The sequence below is a fragment of the Chlamydotis macqueenii genome, chromosome 7 (genome assembly GCF_036417535.1).
Source record: "Chlamydotis macqueenii isolate bChlMac1 chromosome 7, bChlMac1.mat, whole genome shotgun sequence".
NCBI lineage: Eukaryota > Metazoa > Chordata > Aves > Otidiformes > Otididae > Chlamydotis > Chlamydotis macqueenii.
Window position 1 is genome coordinate 6,064,507 of NC_141562.1, and position 18,949 is coordinate 6,083,455.

The following is an 18,949-nucleotide window of genomic DNA, read 5'->3' on the forward strand; positions in this document are numbered from 1 at the left end:
AACACGCAGCTGATGTACTGTAATGTGCCTTGCAGTAACACTTTAGTACAACATACCATTCTTGGCTATCTCTGAAAGCACCTGGGCTGCTTTCACTGCACATCGTGGATTGCCCTTCAGGATTTTTGCCAAAGTTAGGAAGATCCCACTCTCTCTGAGTAGGCTGAAGGATCTCTGCTCTGTAATGATAACAGCGTTAACAATACTTGCAGTAGGTTTGCAATTGTTTATTTACAAGTTGCTTTGTTTCCTGGAGTTCTGAGTAGGTATCTGTGGGATCCAAGTTTTTGATTTAACAAGGTATTTCAGGGCTGTCTCACCCTTAAATATATAGGAACAGTCATCTACTTGAATTGCAGCAAGTGTAATTCCAGCTGATTATTCTGCTTCGTGCTGAATTGAATCACAGGTGACAAAGCAAAGAGGAAAGCAGCTTCATCTTCCGTGACTATAAAAGGATGCTTGCATAAGGCAAGGGAAGTCAGGGATTAAGATTCTATTCCTGAGGTATGGCCTAGCAATTAATTTTGTAGGTAGGCACAACATCTTTTATTAGACTAGCAATTAGCACAGTCAATTCCCTTAGCCTTTTTTCATCAGAAATATGGCTAGTTGTCCTTAAGGTAGTAAATCACCATCTGTCAGGGTATTCAAATTAATGTGAGTTTATTTCATTTCAGGAGAATGTGCAGAGACCTTAAAGACTTTCTTATAAGGAGACTAGGAACAACTTTTTAAATTCCTGACCTGATAGTCACCCCAATTTAATCCTAGGAATTTTGTTTTGTAGTAAATAGAATATTAAATTTAGAATTCATCTACAGCTTCAGGTGTTTTAGTGACCAGAAGCTTAATCTGGTCACAGGTAGATTTGTGAGTATATAAAGAGAAAAGAAAGCAACAAAACAGACTTGAGGGTGGCTGAGGTTCCAGCAGCGATCACTTCTTGTAATATAGATTATCACAATAGACAAAAACCTCCGATGAATGCTTTCAGGTTGTGCAAACGGTTGGTTAAATAATGATCTGGACTGATACTTAGCTATCTTCAGTAACAGCCAGGAGAATCCCATTCAGACTTTCAAGGATCTGATCTTCAGCTGCTGTGTCATCTCCGCAGAGCCCGAGGTACTCCAGGTGCTGACCCAGGGTTTCTAAACACAATGGGATGGAAAACTGGTGAGCCGGTATGAAAATGTTTTGAGTTCTTTCAGCTATTTCTTTACAGGGAAAATGGCTGACTGTAAGATCATCTCCTGAATTTAATTCCCTATGTAAGATAATTCATACTTTACATCTCTATAGCACACTGTGATATTAAGTTCCTCAGTATTACTGTTGTAAGAGGAAGATACTTCCCTTTGTTTTAAAATATCTACCAAAAAGCTCAGAGCTAATGACTTTTGAGTTTCTGTGATAAGAGAAAGGAATGATCCTTCACTATCTGCCTTTCCAATGCCTGTCATGATTAGGTGTATTTTTATATATCCCTCCTTTGTAATTCTTCTGCCAATTCATTTAATATTTCCTCTACAGAAGCTTTGATAACTTTTATTCTTTTTTTTTTTTTTTTTTTTAAGTGAGTAGCTAGAATTTGAAAATGTTTTCAAGATATAGGTAGACTGGGATTAAGACAAAGATTGTAATGTTTTGTTTTCTATTTTTTTAATCCTTTTGTCTATTTGAGAATGTTTTGTGCAGCTATTCAAAATGACTCAATCCCTTCTGGGCAGAAGGAATTAATTTAGACCCCACCATTATTCAGATTTAGTTCATCTTTTTCCTATGTATGTTGTTCTGCATTTACAAACAAACAAAATTGATGTCCCTCTTTATCTCAAGTTGTACAGGATAAGATTTTTCTGCAGCTCTCTCCAGTTGGTTTTCAGTACTCCAAATAATCCAAAACCTCTTTACCATTCTGCTATTTCTAGATGGCTTATGAATATATTGAATGACACAGGTTCCAGCAAAGGTAACCTTTAACAATTACGGCGCTCTATTGTGAAAGCAGTCTTTATTCTGTCCTTCGGACTTCATCAGGTAACCTTCTCTCATATCCCAAGATAGCTTAGATGATAAATCTTATTAAAGGTTTGTAGAAATCAAAATGCATTGTTAACAATATCTCCTTTATTCACCTTCTTACCAGCTCCTTAAAAATATGTTTAAAGAGAGAGAGGTTGAGCATTACTTGCCTCCACAGAAGTCTCATACTCTCCTTTTTTATCATATCTGTATTTAGTAATTCTGTGCCTTACTATAATCCTACAGTTTACCTATGCAGAGGTCAGATTTCTGTACTTTAATTTCCTTCATTCCTTGAAGGATTTTTGTAAAGTCATGCCACTCTTACTGCTCTCAACCCTATTAATCCCATAGTTGATTTCAATGGCATTCTGCATGTCACAGTTAATGATCTGACCATCCATTTTTAAAATTTCTTATACTCTGACAATTGGTTACCATTTATTTTATTGATTTGTTCTAAATCAATCTTCAAGCCTTTCAATCAAAAGGTTCCTCCATCTACTGCCTGAAAACAAAAAGACCTAAAGTAGTTGCAATGAATGTAAGAAATAATGCTGCAAAACTGATGGTTGAAGTAGTTAACTTATAGCAGAATATAGTGTAGGATGTTACCAAAATTCTAGTAAAACAGCATTTCTACTTCACAAACTATTTCACTGAAAAAGGTGAATCATGAGTCTTGGCCTAGAAGTTCTTCAGCCAAGGATTAATAATTCATAATTTAGTTTGGTTGTTTGATAGATTCGTTATTTTCTTTCCTTAATGTGGACATTAGTTAAGGTGAGAAATTTTTAAAATTAGAATGCATTAATTTAGTGCCTACAGGAATTTACTTCAGAGGAACCAAAAGTGTTTTGAGCTGGTTTGGAGACGGTGAATTAAAGGGAGGGAAAATAGAACATCGACAGAGGCTGACGCTGTCCTTTGAGAAGAAAAATTATTTGGTTTAAATTAAAAGCAGTTATTGAAGTACAACAATAATTTTGGTTTTGTACTTAAAACAAGATACCATCTTTAGAAAAATGGCTGTATTCATCAGGTTAAAAATCAATATGGGGAAATGTCAATGTTTTTTATTTTGAGTAAGAAATAGAGGCTGTATGTATTGATGTCTCTTGGGAAGCCTTTGTAGTTGAAAGTAAGTGTGTTTGTCTTTTTGTGACCTTGTCAAAATCTTGTGCTAAGGGCAACACAGGCATAAAATTGATAGGAGATCAATGTTCTTAAAGTGGATGATTATTTTTTATTTGATTTATTGCCTTTTTTTTTATTGATGAAAATAGACTGAAAATACCTGAATAGAGAGATGTACAACAAGAATGATTTCCTTTGACCTACTTTAAAAAATTAACAGTAATCACTAGTTTCCACTTCCGTCCAGTTCTTCTGCCACAATTTGCTGAACAAATGATTTTGTATGAATGAAGTACATGTAAAATGTAATTGTTTTAAAAAAAAAAAGGCACCACCTGAGCAAACTGACAGTTGAATCAGCTTTCATCTTAACTAGATCTAGTGGGAGTGGACAGAAGGCTACAACTGCTGATAGTGCAACATGAAATAAATTAGGAGCCTGTGAGAATGAATTATCTACTGTGCTCTGACTTCATCCTTATCAAGATCTGAAATGTGTTGGCATGAGGTAACACATTTAACTTCTAGTACTATTCTATCCTCTAATTAGAGCAATAGCGGTATTTGCAACTACAATTCTAACACAGGATATATAGAAAGATGAAAAGGCAACTGCATCTCTTAAGTTGGAGGAGGTTGTTTTACAAATAGGAGGGAACAGTCTACATTACTGGTCACTCATTAGGATGGTACAGTGGTAATTAGAAGTCCAGGTGCTTTGTTATTTCTCCAGGGAATAGATCAGTAGAATAACACCATATGCATGATGACAAAGTCCTTGAAAAATATCCCTCTGGCTACAGGCTGTAGTGTTGTGAAATGAGTACTGTAAACAGAAGAATCAACCTAGTAGCTATTTTTATAAAAGTCTTGCAGAAGGCAGTGTTTAACAGTAACAGTCTTAAAATACTGAACCTTTTTCTCAGATACCCATAATTTTATCATGTTATGTGTTATTTATAAAACCTTGATTAATTTTGTCAACACAGGACTGATTCATCAATACTCGTCGTCTTTAAGTCCATGCTTCTGAAGTTGAATTGAAGCAGACACTGTAAGACAGTTATTTTTGTGGAAAGGCACACATACAGATTGTGACTAAAATTGGACAGAAAAGGGTATTTCTCTTTTGTGGAAAATGCTGGCTTGTTGACATTTTGTTTCGTCCCATGCTGGAACAGAATGTCGACATGGTGAAACTTCAGGCAAAACAGAACAATTTGTTTCAGCTTTCTTGCAAATGTGGTTCTTCCCCAGCCGGCCGCTGCCCGGCGCGCTGGCCTGCTGCCCGGTCGGCTGGTGGGCAGGCTGGAAAGGAGCCAGCCAGGCTAGCCAGCCGCTTGGGCAGCGGGAGTGCCTGCCCGCCTGGCTTCTGAGGACGATTTTAGCAGAATAAGCAAGTTCTCAAGGAATATTTCATGTTCTCTTGAATCAGCATTTTTAAAATCAGAATATTGTTGATCAGCTGTAGTAATTCACTTCAGAAGCAGGGGAAATGGACTTGGGCTCTGGTCTCGAAAGCTCTAATTTTACTTTCTTACTGATTACCTGCAGGACCTGCATTTAGAAATCTGTGGGGATTGAAGTACAAAATGTTTGGTTTTTTTTTTTTTTTTTTTTTTTTCCTGAGCTGGAGGGCTGAATTATTAATTCACGCATAAATCTGTGTGTAAGGTACTGAATAGAGGCATAGGAAGCAGACTGTTGCTGTGGGAGTTGGTTTTTGATCATCTTAATGAGAGCAGAAACAATAATGGAGAAAACATGCTGCACTATTGAGATTTCATCTGGCTCCTGCAGTGGGGAGAGAGATGTGAGGTGTGAGCCCTTTGGATCCCTTGGGCCATTGCTGTGTCAATTCCCAGCACAAGTTTTGACCTATTAAGTCCTCGGGGAGTGGGAGGGAAGGAATCCCACACACCTCTATATTTTTCAGTGCCTAATTATGCTCCTCCTATAACAACAATGCCTTATCTGGTTTTTTTCCCTCATTTTAGAGCCTTTCACGTGTAGGAACAATTTTTTTCTTTTTGTGGGTTTTTTGTTTTGTTTTGGGTTTTTTGGTGTTTTTTTTTTTTAATAGACCCTATCTTGCAATACCAAATGCTACATTTGGTATAACTTACTACTGTTTGGCTCCTCAGCAGTGTGAAGTCAGTATGATCCAATTTGTTTGGGGCTTGAGACAACCTGCTCCAGTCAAATTGTGCCTTGTGTGTCTGCTTTACTGCTGCCTCTTCCTTCAGTGGTTTCACATACTAAACTTATTCTTCTGCCACTTAACTTTAGTATACTTCAGAAGATTTAGAATTATCACCAGGGCAGGGAACACAAGTCTCCTGTGTAACAGCTAAGGGATAAGAGTCCATGTTGATAAACTACTAGAGTTCTGGAGGTCAAGGGTAGCTGGAAGGCATAAGAAGACTCCTGAAGAAACTAAAAGTTTGAGTCATAATACTGGAAGATAGGTGTTGGGTCTGTCTAGAAATTTAATAATAATAAAATAAAAAGTTTATTCATGTGGCTGCCTGCAAAGTCAGTATTTTTTAATGCCTTCCCTGAAATAACAAAAATAATTCCTGGTCTATGGCATCTCCCATATAAACCTGTGATAACAAATGCGCCTGCATGCCGAGTAGAAGAATTAGTCAGAAGTAAGGCTCCAAGTCTTCTCATCTAGGAATGTGATATTGTATTTACTTGGGACAGGATGCCATCCAGAGGGATGTGGACAAGCTCGAGAAGTGAGCCCATGCAAACCTCATGAGGTTTAACAAGGCCACATGCAAGATCCTGCACTTGGGTTGAGGCAATCCCAGTATCAGTACAGGCTGGGGGATGAAGGGATTGAGTGCAGCCCTGCCGAGAAAGACTTGGGGGGTACTGGTGGATGAAAAGCTGGACGTGAGCTGCCAGTGTGTGCTTGCAGCCCAGAAGGCCAGTCATATCCTGGGCTGCATCGAAAGAAATGTGGCCAGCAGGTCGAGGGAGGTGATTCTGCCCCTCTGCTCTGCTCTGGTCAGACCCCACCTGCAGTACTGCGTCCAGCTCTGGAGTCCCCAACATAAGAAGGACGTGGACCTGTTGGAGAGGGTCCACAGGAGGGCCACAAAGATGATCAGAGGGCTGGAACACCTCTCCTATGAGGACAGGCTGAGAGAGCTGGGGCTGTTCAGCCTGGAGAAGTAGAGGCTCTGAAGGGACCTTATAGCAGCCTTTCAGTACTTGAAGAGGGCTTATAAGAAAGATGGGGACAAACTTTTTTAGCAGGGCCTGTTGTGATAGGACAAGGGGTAATGATTTTAAACTGAAAGAGGATAGATTCAGACTGGACATCAGGAAGAATTTTTTTACAGTGAGGGTGATGGAACACTGGCACAGGTTGCCTGGAGAGATGGTAGGTGCCCCATCCCTGGAAACATTCAAGGCCAGGTTGGACGGGGCTCTGAGCAACCTGATCTGGTTGGAGATGTCCCTGCTCCTTGCAGGGGGATTGGGCTAGATGGCCTTTGAAGGTCCCTTCCAACTCAAACCATTCTATAATTCTTTGATAAAAAAGGTGCAAATTGGAGATGGAGAAGTCTAGAAGGGCTGGTAGGTGTATGTGTGTTAAGAGCAAATAAGGCCTGTAAGGTCAAATATTCGCATTGCTACTGACTGTGTGTGGTGCAGCTGTATGATTATAGCAGTTCTGCTGTAGCCAAGGGAAGCAAAAGCTGCTTCTTTCAACTTTGGTGGCCCTACCAGGGAAGGGAGGAGAAAGGTGCAATTCAATTTGAGGAAAGCTTGTTTTAATTTCTCCAGCGGTGAATGATTATATTCCATCTCTAGAAAAGCATGCAACTGTCTTGGGACTAGGCTGACTTACATTCTTTCCAATAGAACTCTCTTATCTTGGTGCGTGAGGTAAAGTATTAGAGGAACAGATCCTCCATCTCTTCAGACTTTCAAACCCATGGCAAGAAAATTGTCCTATAAATCAGATAAGCTATTATCTGTGTCTCTATGAAAAGCCACTTACAGCCATGTTAAAAGATATGTTTTGTGTCTTTGTCACTGCACTCAAGGGTGATGAGATGTAGGAGAAAAATCATTAGATTAAAAAGGAGCTGGGGAGAGAATTTAAAACCAATGTCCTAAGGATGACAGGGGTATAATTATGAACAACTCCTGACCTGACTTTTCTTACTCTCATTTCTCTATAAAGTATTTTAGGTTACTCATCTCTATTCTGTAGCTGTAAAGAATTCACAATACAAGTAAATTTTAGTGATTCCTTTGACAGAGGTTTTTAAACTTTTTCTGCATAGAAGTTACTTGACAGAAAATATCTGTGGAAAAAAAATGAATTCTGCTTTGTGGACACATTCACATTATTAAAATAAGAAAATGGAGAAGAAATACTTTGAAACATTTTTGAAAGCTTGAGACAGCATTTTAATTTGCAGTTCTCTTGGGTGGATGTTCACTGAAATGGCCTTGGTTTAAATAAGCTGAACTGAGCTTGAGGCTTGCTCCAGTGTGCATAGCAGCATGGAGTTCAAAGCTGAGATGTTTGGAACGGGACCTGGCACTGCTCGCAATTAGTTCAGCCTGGTCAGTCCTGTAGTTGACAGTTGTGTGGGCATATGTAGCCTTTGCTATAGGACACTCCTATAGGAGTAGGAATGGATGGCTAGTATAGGTTTTCCTAGAAGGCTGGAGCCATATCCTTTTCTGGGAGTTGAAATCTCTCCTTCTGCCCACTCTCAGAATTTGAAAAGGGCTGTATTTGCCCCAATATAATTTTCTTCTGGTCAAGACTCTCAGAAGCCAAATATGTACAGTTTCTAAGCATGCTTTAAAAATAGCCGTTGCTAAGAACTGGAAAACAGAGGAAAGCCCACTGTGTTGTCCACAAAAACTGGCCTTTGCCCACTGATTTTTTTAAATTTTATTTTATTTTAGCCTTTCTGGACTGTGTTAACGCACCCTGAATCCTTAGAGCATTGTTCAGTGCCTCTGATCCTCTGGGATGCACCTTGGAACATTTACTAGTCAAAGAATGTGAGCATGCAGTGGATTTTTAAGGAGATTTTTACTATTTAACCTGACCTGCAGGTTGAAAGGAAATGAAAACAGGAATTGAAGTCTGACTGGCTAGTACTTGCATTAATATTCTCTATTCATCACAAGGATTTAAGAAACCTTTCTATAATCCATGTCTAAAATTCTCTTAATTGTCATAGATCAGCCAGGACAGCCACAAATACTCTGTCACAGTGTCATATGTGGTATTAACTTTTTTCCATACCTTGGTCAAAAAAAAATGAAGTAAAGAATAATAGGAACCACCTAGCAGTAAAGTAGAAAAAGAAAATGGGTACAGAACAAAAATGGGTCAGCAGGTGGCTGCTGTGGCTGGATACCAGGTGTTGAATTTTTCATGCCCAAACACCAGCCATTAGACAGAAGAGAGTTGCAAGGGGGTGGCGAGCAGAAAGGGTTAGAGGGAGTTTACTGTGGTGTTGGTATCTCTACAATATGTGCATCAGCTAGCCTTGCCTATTCCTTAATCTCTCAGCTGTTGATCACCACCACTAAGCCTTTATTTCTGCAGAGTTTCCTACCGTTCATCTGCTCTTTGGCCTGCTGTTTGGCCAGAAAACTTCGTTCTCCTTTGGCCTTTGATGCCAGGCTTGTTTCCAAGCACACTCAGAACGGGTGTCTGAGAACAGATGGGTAGACGGAGTGGTTTGCTTCTGAGCAAGAGTTTTATTAACAGTATGACTGCCCTGACTGGTGAAAGACAACTTCACTATTTGAGAGATTTAAAAATAATAGAGTGTGCTGATACAGGAAGGAGTTTTAACCGATAGCGTTCATCCTTTGAGAACGGGTGCATAGTTTTAACTTGAGCAAAACATGAGTGAGGAACCTGAAAATGTAAGTGGTTAAAGGAGATGTAGAAATGTTGCATTACTGGGGTGGGAATTACATGGTTGAAGCTTAGAGTTTCACAGTGCAATCACTGAAGTACAAAGCTTTAAGTGCATGGACAAAGGCTTTTTTCTTTGCTAACAGTAAGAGACTCAGCTATGCTTCACATGATCAGAAGATGATGTTTGCAGAAAACTAGTAGAGAAATTCAGACTCAGAGGATGAGGCCCTTGTAAAAGGTGAGACTGATATTCCTTGAGGTAACACAAATTGGTACATTGTTGCTGGTGAGAAAAAAAGGCAATTTATTGTGAAATTCAGATTGATTGGGAGGGGGGAAACAACTCTCTCTCTCTTTTTTTTTTTTTTTTTTTTTTTTTTTTTTTGGGGGGGGGGGGGGGTTTCCTCCCAAATTTATTCTTGGATAATTGAATTCCACCAAGGAGGGAATACAGGAAAGAGTATGTGGGTAGAAAGCAGATCCTGTTGGGCTGTGGCTGGTGCTGTGCCCTGTGGAGTCAACAGGAAAAATGGCTGCAGAACTCTGACTGAAAACAGATAAGAGGAAAACTATGATTATCCTAGGATAACCTGAAACAGGTCAGTGAGATAAGTCTGAAGAAAGCCAGCTGAGTGCAGTCAGGGAGAACGTATGTGCTAAAGAGATGACCTATAGCATGAAAAGCTGCTTAATTGTATTCTGCTAAACTTATTCATTGTATGAGGGATGGAGAACAGGAATAAAATTAACTTTATTATAAAGGAATCAAAATGTTGTAAACTTGTGTACAAGTATGTGCCTTTTTGCGTGTATAATAATTTAACTGTGACAAAGCTTATGGAATAGGTCTGTTTGACATATGCCAGATTCACAGGCTAATGCTGAGCCTGAGCTCCCAGATGCTCTAATTCCTTATGCAGGGTAACGGGAACACCAGCTTTCAGATTTAGAAGTCAGGCTTGCAGGAATAGCAACAAATGTAGTATGCTCAAAAGCAATGACTAGTGCACCTAAAAATTACTTTCTTTCTCCACGAACAAAAATTTGTTTCAGTTTTTCCTTTGTAAACAAGAGGTCAGGAAACTTGCTGGTTTAAATTGAAGTTCAGCTTTTTCCATAAGTTGTTTTGTTCCAGGAGGTGCTGATTTCATTAAGTATTGTGAAACATAGGGGTAAATTCTAAGAACTGGCAGAGTTACATGCTGGCTACAACAATGTGAGCAGATAAGTAATGAGGTAAATTGTGACAGCCGGGTATAAATTGACTGACTTCATTTATGGAAATGAATGAAATCCCTCTGTCTTGCTTGCTCACTGGAGATCTAGTTTTCTGCATTTGTTATGAGGGATGTTTGTAGAGGTACCTTTGATCACACAGTTAATATCCATCTTAAGTATGTTATCTTTTATATGATAGGCTTGTTATTTTCTTGCATTCTGTAGTTTTGCAGCAGAAAGTGAATTAAAGGAACTCTTCCCTTTTGTCACTACATGTGTATGGGAAGTAAGCCATAGTCTCAGCCAAATAGCATTCAGTCTAATTTCCCTGGCTCCCTAAATTTAGCTTGAAGAGCTGTCAGTGGAGGAAAAACCAATTAGACTCTATAGCAGAGAAAACACTAATTTCCTTTGGCTGACAACTCCTACAAGGGGTTTTTCAGCCAAGTGAAAGAACAGCTGTGAGAAAATAAGCCTTTGAGCTGATACCAAAGCATCAGCCCAGTCCTCAACTATCCCTGCTAAACAGTCTGTTGGGAGCGTAGGTGGATGTTAGAGACTACAGACAGCGACAATAAAGCCGGTGGTGTCCAGCCCCTGGCATGTGTTGTCATAAGGAGAGATGTTGACAGGTGTTGGAGGTAGACCCAGAATAGTGGGCTGGGTGGCTGGGAAGATGTGCCATCCCTGACCTCCAGCTGTCTGCTGCCTCTGCAGTGAAGCAGAGAATTCTAATCCCTGGCCATGGCAGTGCATGCAATCCCGTTTTCCACAGGGACTTGTTGCAAAGCCGTCTGGTTTGGCTGTGGATGTTTTGGTTGGTGTATAGGTATTGCTGGAGCGATGCACAACTGAAGCCAGAATGTGTCTCTGCAGTGAAGGGAAGAGAGCATCACAAAGTAGAGTCCAGAGAGTAGGAGCGGCTGCACTGGGAAACCCAGCCACGTGCCATGGCTGACGGAGCCCGGCGGCTCCACCAGGCCAGTATTGAGTGATGAGGCAAATGCAATTGTTGGCCTCTTGTGCCTGGACTCCACCTAAATAGGCACAGCACAAAGGTCCCACAGTCCAGACTAGAACTCCTGAGCTCCTAGGGTTTAATTGGTGATGCTGTCTGTGCAAGGAAACTCACAGGCTTGAGCATTGGTCTGTTCCACCTGTGTGTGACAAATGCTGTTTGAGGTAGGTGCATCATGTAGGTTTAGGAGGCTGTACTACAAAGCTATGCTGTGCCCATACCAGTTTATAAATTGGAATATACTCTCACTATAATTTTCCTGGATTGAGTTCTGAATTAAGTACTTTTTCCTGTATAGATTTCATTTTAAATTGGCTCTTCATTAGAAAAAAAAGCTCCCCAGAAAATTATATTTTGATGTTAGAATAGTGAAAAGATAATTCAACCCTTTCCAAATAGCACTGTATTTTATTTAGTTAATTCAGCTTTTTTTCATGAAAGTAGGGAGGATCCCAAAGCACAGGAATTACAGTTTTAGGAGAAAGGATATTAAGACTTACTTGGATTATCACAGAACAAAAAGAGGTGGGGTTGTGGTTTTTTTGGTTGGTTGGTTTTTTGTTTGGTGGGTTTTTTTGTTTTTTTTTTTGTTTTTTGTTTTTTTTTTTTTAGATTATTGATGACCTTTGAATGTAAACAAGCATTTAGAAACAAAGAGGGAAAGATGGAAATGCAGATGGTTAAGTGCTGCTGGGTATGGGCCTTCAACAACTGTCCTTCCTCAAGTGCAAGAGCTTTGTTTCACAAAGAAAGAATATCTAGCTGAAATGATACTGAGAGACATTGAGGAGTTTGCTCAAAACTGTGCTGTTTGGGACCCTGTCTCCTCTTCTATATCCCATACAGGTCAGGACAGCTTTATTGACTTTGGTGCAGTCTACATTCTAATGCTACAGAGCAAAAGTGGCTGAATTTCCATTAGGTCCTGGAAAGCAACAGGCTTTGTTGAAGCCAATTTATTTAAGTGCATCTGACAAAATGCTTTAAAAATCTATAAGAAAAAAAAAAGGCTTGAATTAAGAACAGCAGCTGTGGGATTTCCCTATGGTATTGATGTATTAAGGGTATAATGCTGTTGAAGCAAATGGCAAGATGCTGGGGAATGCTGAGAACCACACACACTAGGAATTTGTAATATTGTCCAGGCGGGCTTTAATATTTTGAGTTGTAAAGAAGGGAACACAGCTTACATCTAAAAATCACCTGAATTGTTACATGGTTTTCTATGAATGAATGAATCTTCTTTTGAAAAGAGAAGCTTGACAAATCTGTGCTTAGAAGTGTACAGGTTTCTGTTTGTCCTTTATTATTCTCCTGTCCAAAGTTTCATGCCTGAGGAGCAGAACAGTGCTGTGTGACCAAAGCCATGCTGTAAAGGGCACTAACAAAAGCGGAAATAAAAACTTCGAGCCATAGTCAGCAACTATCCCAAAAGAGTACGCCTTCTGAACAGAATACTTGGAAAGTAGGACAGGTACACGTAAACAATGTAGGAATGGAAGAAGAAACAATCCACCAAGTTGAGATATCTCCGCCTGAATCGCAACAGGAAGTCAGTCCTACAGAAATAATTCTGTACGAATAGGGCTGGTTTAGCCGGAAGCAATACCAAGATATCTGTGTAATACTGCTTTAGTCCACCTACATTTTGCGTCCATCTCTCTGACTGTTTAAGGTGCTTTTAAATTAAATTTTGACCTGCTTTTTTATTAGTGTCCCAAAATGAGTGAGATGTTTAACTCCACTTGAATAATTATTTAATTGACTAGGAAAGTAATGACTCTAAATGGCTGCTCAGTTGCCATACTCCACTTAGAAACAGATTATTTGACCTTTAAACGTGTTGAGTAATACTAAGATTAGTTCCATTGATGTCATGAGGTCTAATTGTGGAGTAAGTTACCATCATGTGAATGAAGGTGGGAGGTTGAACCCTTTGATCCAGTTACCTGATACCTTTGATCTGAAGAACAGTGGAAATTAAAATCTCAAAGTTGTATTTTAAATCCAGTATGAATGTCATTCGTTCCACATGGAACGATGGTAGCTAACGGCTTACACTCCAGCTTTACCTAGGCTAAGAGTTGAGTCACAGGGAAACATATTTAAAGGCCAGACCACTTAAACGCATTTCCTGTCTTTTAAGTAGCACTTGACAAATTGGAATAAGTATGCGGAGGCATACGTGAGCAGCTTTGCTTTGATGTACGCTGTACTGTCAATAGAGAACGATGAATTTTAGTTCCCTTCAAAGTACTTAATCATAAGAACTCATAATTTTCCAGTGCTTTAAGTTCATTTTTCATTGCCGTCCTCTTAATTTGGTAGTGTTCTTTAAACAAACCTTAATTTTAATTTGACTTTAAGTGTTAAGTATTGTTTGAAATAGGACACACAAGAATTTCAGGTCACTCATAGTACTGCATTTATCATGAAACAACACTTCTACGTTTAAATGATCCTAAATTAGTTTTCTGTTTCTATCACATAGGCTTGCAATTGCTAAGAGAAAATTACTCGCATATTAGAGATTGTATCTATCTATAGTTAAAAAGAGCTTTACTTACCCATAAATTCTGTAGCTCTCCAGAATGGGGACAATAAAGAATAGCTGATCTGTACTGCGAGCCTTTGTCCTTTTCAGCTAGCAAGCTGTGAATAAGGGGGAATATTTTATAGCTTTCAGGCTGATGAGCAGCTCACAGCACGCTCACTCTCTCTTCTCCTTCTGTCTTTTTCTGTGACCCTGCTTTTCAAATGCATCTAATACTCCATAATTACTTAATCCTCCACCGCTGCTTGTGTTTCCAGTTCTTAGATGTCATTAACAGAAATGGAAACACAGTAATTATCATACTGGGAGAGAACCTTTCAGATCTTCAAAATAATTTATATTGAATTTCCCTCTACTGTGTTTCAGGAGAGTGATTATTGAATCTAATAAGGGACAGATTTCCAAGAGACCAGATCCCTCATTGCCATGTAGGTTCACCAGCCAAGTTTAAAAAATGTTTGGCTACTATAAACTACTTCTGAAATCTAGCCAAACTATATCGATGTCTGAATCTTACCTGGTGGGTGCTAAGCACTTGAGAAGGTCTGTTCCAAACGAATCTTACTCTGCTTCACTCTCACCTCTCAAGTTGTGTGGCTGAAGCATATTGGAGTATTCTTTTCTTTTCCATAAAAATGACATTAAAGCCTGAAGCTGTCATCTCTGGCTTACTATTTTTGATCAAGTAGAATGTTTTTTTTTTTTTAAAAAATGTTCGCAGTTTGGGGTTTTTTTTATTGTTATGGGAGAAAGATGCTGTTTTTCAAGCAATAGTTTAAAAAAATGTACTTTTGTTGCCTTTTTCAGCCCACTTTCCTCTATTGGAGGGTTGAACCTCTAACAAATAAGAGCCAGTTGTAGGATGGATTATGAAGTAAGTGCTGTGTTCTCTTTGAGATGCGTTACAACCGCCTAGCGTTGCTGCAGTGTGCATTAGAGGAAGCACTGTCTGCCGGTTAATACTACTTAAAGCTTGTTCCAGCAAGCAGATTGAGCTTCCCAGTGTGGTGCTGCCCGGCGGTGGCTGCGTGTTGCGGTGTTTGTGGTGGTAGCAATGGTTCCAAGTCTGCAGCATTCTAAAAGTTCACTGCACCATGGAGCTGTAATCGCTGTGGTGATTATAACACTGGAGGGAGTTTAAAGCGCCGACTCTAAAAGATAAAAAGTGATCTGATAATGAGTTTGGTGCCCGAGGATCCTGTTAAGGAGGTTGGGATGTTTTACTGACTCTCTTGCTAGATAATTAAAAAGCTGGTCCCTTTGGCTGGGCTTATGGAGCGGGAGTGTGAGCTGAACGCTTTCTGGAATTTTTTTTTCAGTTGTAATGGCATGTTTTGCGAAGTTGCAAATGAATTGGAAAATAAAAATCCCAAGATAAAGATTGCTACATCACATCTTGTAATGGGGAAAATTGCTTATTGGGTATCAGTTCTTTGCATTGTCACATTCAGAAAAAGTGTTCTACAGATACTGGAGAAATATAGCATGTATGGTTGCTTCAAAGGGGCCAAGATCCATCATGGATTAAGCTGCATGACACAAAATGGTGAGACCTTCCTAAGAGTTTAGGGATTGACAAGATGAATTAGTTCTTGACTGCTTTTTGGGTATCAAAGGTACTGCTATTGATTGAGGTTGGAGTATGCATTGAGTCTTAGGCAGGATTGCCATGTTGCTGTCAGCGTGGGCAGAGGTTGTGACATTTCTGAAATGTGAGCAAGATGAGTAATGTTAGCATTTTGTGAGCAGACGTGGTAAACTGCAAGGCCCCAGAAGAGAAAAAATACAAAGTACAGAGGGGACGAGTCAGTGGTGTTACTGCAGTATTAGGTATGCCAGAAGCATTCAGTCTCCACAGGGGCCAGTTCCAGTGTCTTTTGAAGTCAATGGGAATTTTTTCAAAGGGATGCTGGATCAGACTCATGGATATGTAGAAAATAGTAATGATTAAAAAAAAAATTAACAGCTTTCCTTTGTAAAAGACTGAAGACAACAAAGGAAACAAAATGAGGTATACAGTAAATGGGGTAAGACAACTCAGAAGTCACATCAGATAAACTCATCTTCAGTGTTATTCATCATCTTGCTGCAGTGAGTACTAATGGGAAACCAGAGGTTCGTAATACTGCTCAAAGCACTGACAAGCAGCCAGGTATGGAAATCCTGTGCCAAATGAATGGTGATTTTATATGCAAACTAATCAAAGTTACAAAGATTATGGCAAAAGAAGATAATATAGGAATCCAAATTTATAAAACAGTACTGTCAAGCTAAAATGCTCTTTCTGTTTGAATATAATCCTGCAAACCTCTTGTAAGAGGCACTGAGAAGGTTCTTACCAACATCAGATGCTGGTGATGCTTGGGCTGTACAAATGCACAGTGAGCAATTTTTGTGCTGGGAAAGTTTACAACCAAACTGAAAAATCAGAAAATATCTCATCAGTAACCTGGTGGAGGGTCAGTGGCAGAGATGATGAGGACTCAGCGGTGTTCCTCAGGTGAAGGAGGCCCAAGCTCCGCTCTGGTGAAGCATTAGCTAGTCAGCACTGCTGAGAGGGGCAACGTGCTGGGGTCTGAGACTGATAGTGTGCCTGTACAGCTTCCAAAATAAAGCTTGGTCATCAGGGACCCTGCCTAGGGGACTTAAGGTATGTTTATGCCTCCTCTTCTAGGCACATCTCAGGCCTGAGAGACATGGAGAAACTATTTTCTCTGCAGATGCCAATGAGAAAAATTTCAGCAAAAGAAATTATCTAGAATAAATGGAGAATGTTTCTTTCTTTCTTAGGTGATGGATTGCTTTAAGTTAAATTAATCTAATATTCTGCATTGTGATGTATCTCTCATCTGAAGGTTAATTTACTGCTTCAATTTTTTACAAGGTGGAAATGTGATTTACTTGATTGCAACTTCAAGTAAATGGGACTCTTTTCAGAAAAAAAAAGTGGACAGTGGATGCGTGTGTTGATCTGAGCAGTAAAATACCAGAAAAAGCCTTTTTGGAAAGGACTCTTTACACTGCAGAATATACAGTGCTTCCATAAGTGATATTGTTTTTCTTCTCTGCCTTTGAATACGAGTGAAAGGATATTTTAGTCTGGTTCACAGGTCTAGTAGATGCAGTTATTTTAGGAAAATCAAAAATTTTTTAGAAAAGGAACTATCATCAGCTTACTTGCTCAGCATGAAATTTCTCTAACTATGATGAAAATAAACCTAACAGAACAGAAGGGAAAGCGGAGGAGTTAGAGCAGAGGGTGAACACGTTGGAGAGTAGAGCTAGGCCTGTGGTCGTGTTTTAGGAAACTTTTTTTGGGGAACGAGTTGGAAATAGGCTGATCTACAACATCCCATAAGATCCACAGCGAATCTCATTATTTTCCTGGGGGCATATCATCACACAGGGAGTAGTGCACAGCATCACGGTGCTGTGGGAGATGTGGCTGCAGCCCCTTGTGTGCTGCTGTGCTGCGCTAGCTGTGTAGAGGACATCAGAGACTGATGGCTCTGCAGTTTAGATTACTCTGAAGTACTTTGACGGGGAATCCATATTAGCAAATACTGTTACTGGGCTTAAAGGTACACTTTTGATTTATTGGGAAAATGATTATTTATTCTAATCTGTCAAAACAACAAGTAACCATGGTTACTGGACTTCTATCCAAGATTTCCTAGACAGGAGACACAGCTACTGTGCTCTGGATTTGCTGTACACGCTCCTGTGCATGCTGGACGTGCCCTGAGCATGCTGTTTGTCTTGAATTTCTTGAAGTTTTACAATTCTCTTGTAACTCCAGCCCTGAATGGGCTACAGATATCCTCAAATCCAGGACAAATTACCATTATGTGTCTGGAGCACTCTGGTCATAGTGCACATGCTGGAGACCCAGTTTGTTCATGTGTAGGGGCCATGTTTGGAGTTCCGGCAATTTGGTCAGGGTTGTATTGGGATGCACCTCGTGGTCATGTTCCCAAATTAAATACAGTATTTCCTGATGGCAAAAAAAAAAGGACTTGTAAATGAAAGAGTGTATGAATTGCTGCTGTCACTGTTACTTCTTTTCAAGCAGTTTTTACCAATGCACCTTCAATATTATGAGAAGAATTTGGCCACCAAAAGCTTGTCTACCCATTAAAAAGTCATGGCTTTATGAAACTGAGGCAGTCGGCCATCTGAATACTCTTAGTTCACTTTCAGATTACTTAGGTTGGTATTCCTCATTTAAATTAAAAGCAGCAACTCTTATGCTCATAATGGAGACACTCCTACTAAAGATATAAAATGAATTGCTTAAAAATGGATTGCATTGAGTTGGAGCCATGGTTCAGTGTAAACAAGTTCAACTGACCATGGTATCTCTTTGGTCATCTTTTCTTCCTTGGCTGCCAAAAAAAAAGGTGATTACCTCTTCTTCTATACATGTAATTGTGTCCCACTCACTTTAGAGATATGCTCTTCAAACTTTGGGTCAGTAGCTTTTTTTCTGGTTATTTTCAAGTTGTGTTTTTGGTGGGTTTTTTTTGGTCACATGTCTATGTTTTAAGTTTTATCTGTCTCTGGCATAGGGTCTTCCTGTCATGAAAATGTGGAGGTGATAAATTTGTAGTAATATGGTTTCATCTTCTTGTGTTGTATGACTGTACTTTTTGTATAAAGCATCAGCCAGAGTCCAGAATTCATTTAATGCCATGCAGTGTTAACCAGGTTAGTAGTTACATTTACTTGGAAAAGGTGGTGTCTATACCTACTGTGAACTGGGAATCTTACAGAATACCTCTAAGCAATGTCTCTGCTGAAGATCAAATTACTTTTAAAAGTCAGCTTATGAATATCTACTGAGAAGAGTAAAGGCTGATGTTATAAACTCTCTTCTAATCCTTTCAATGTTCATGTTTTCACAATGAATAATCAAGGAACTCTATAAGGAAAAGTATGCTGAACAAAATGATGAAAAATAAGATGTAGAAAAGGATGGTATCTTTTAGCAAATAATGTGTTAAGTATGAAAAGCTGAATTTACTACTCAAGTCAGTCTTTGTTTCCTGTCCCAATATTTACTACTAGAATAGAA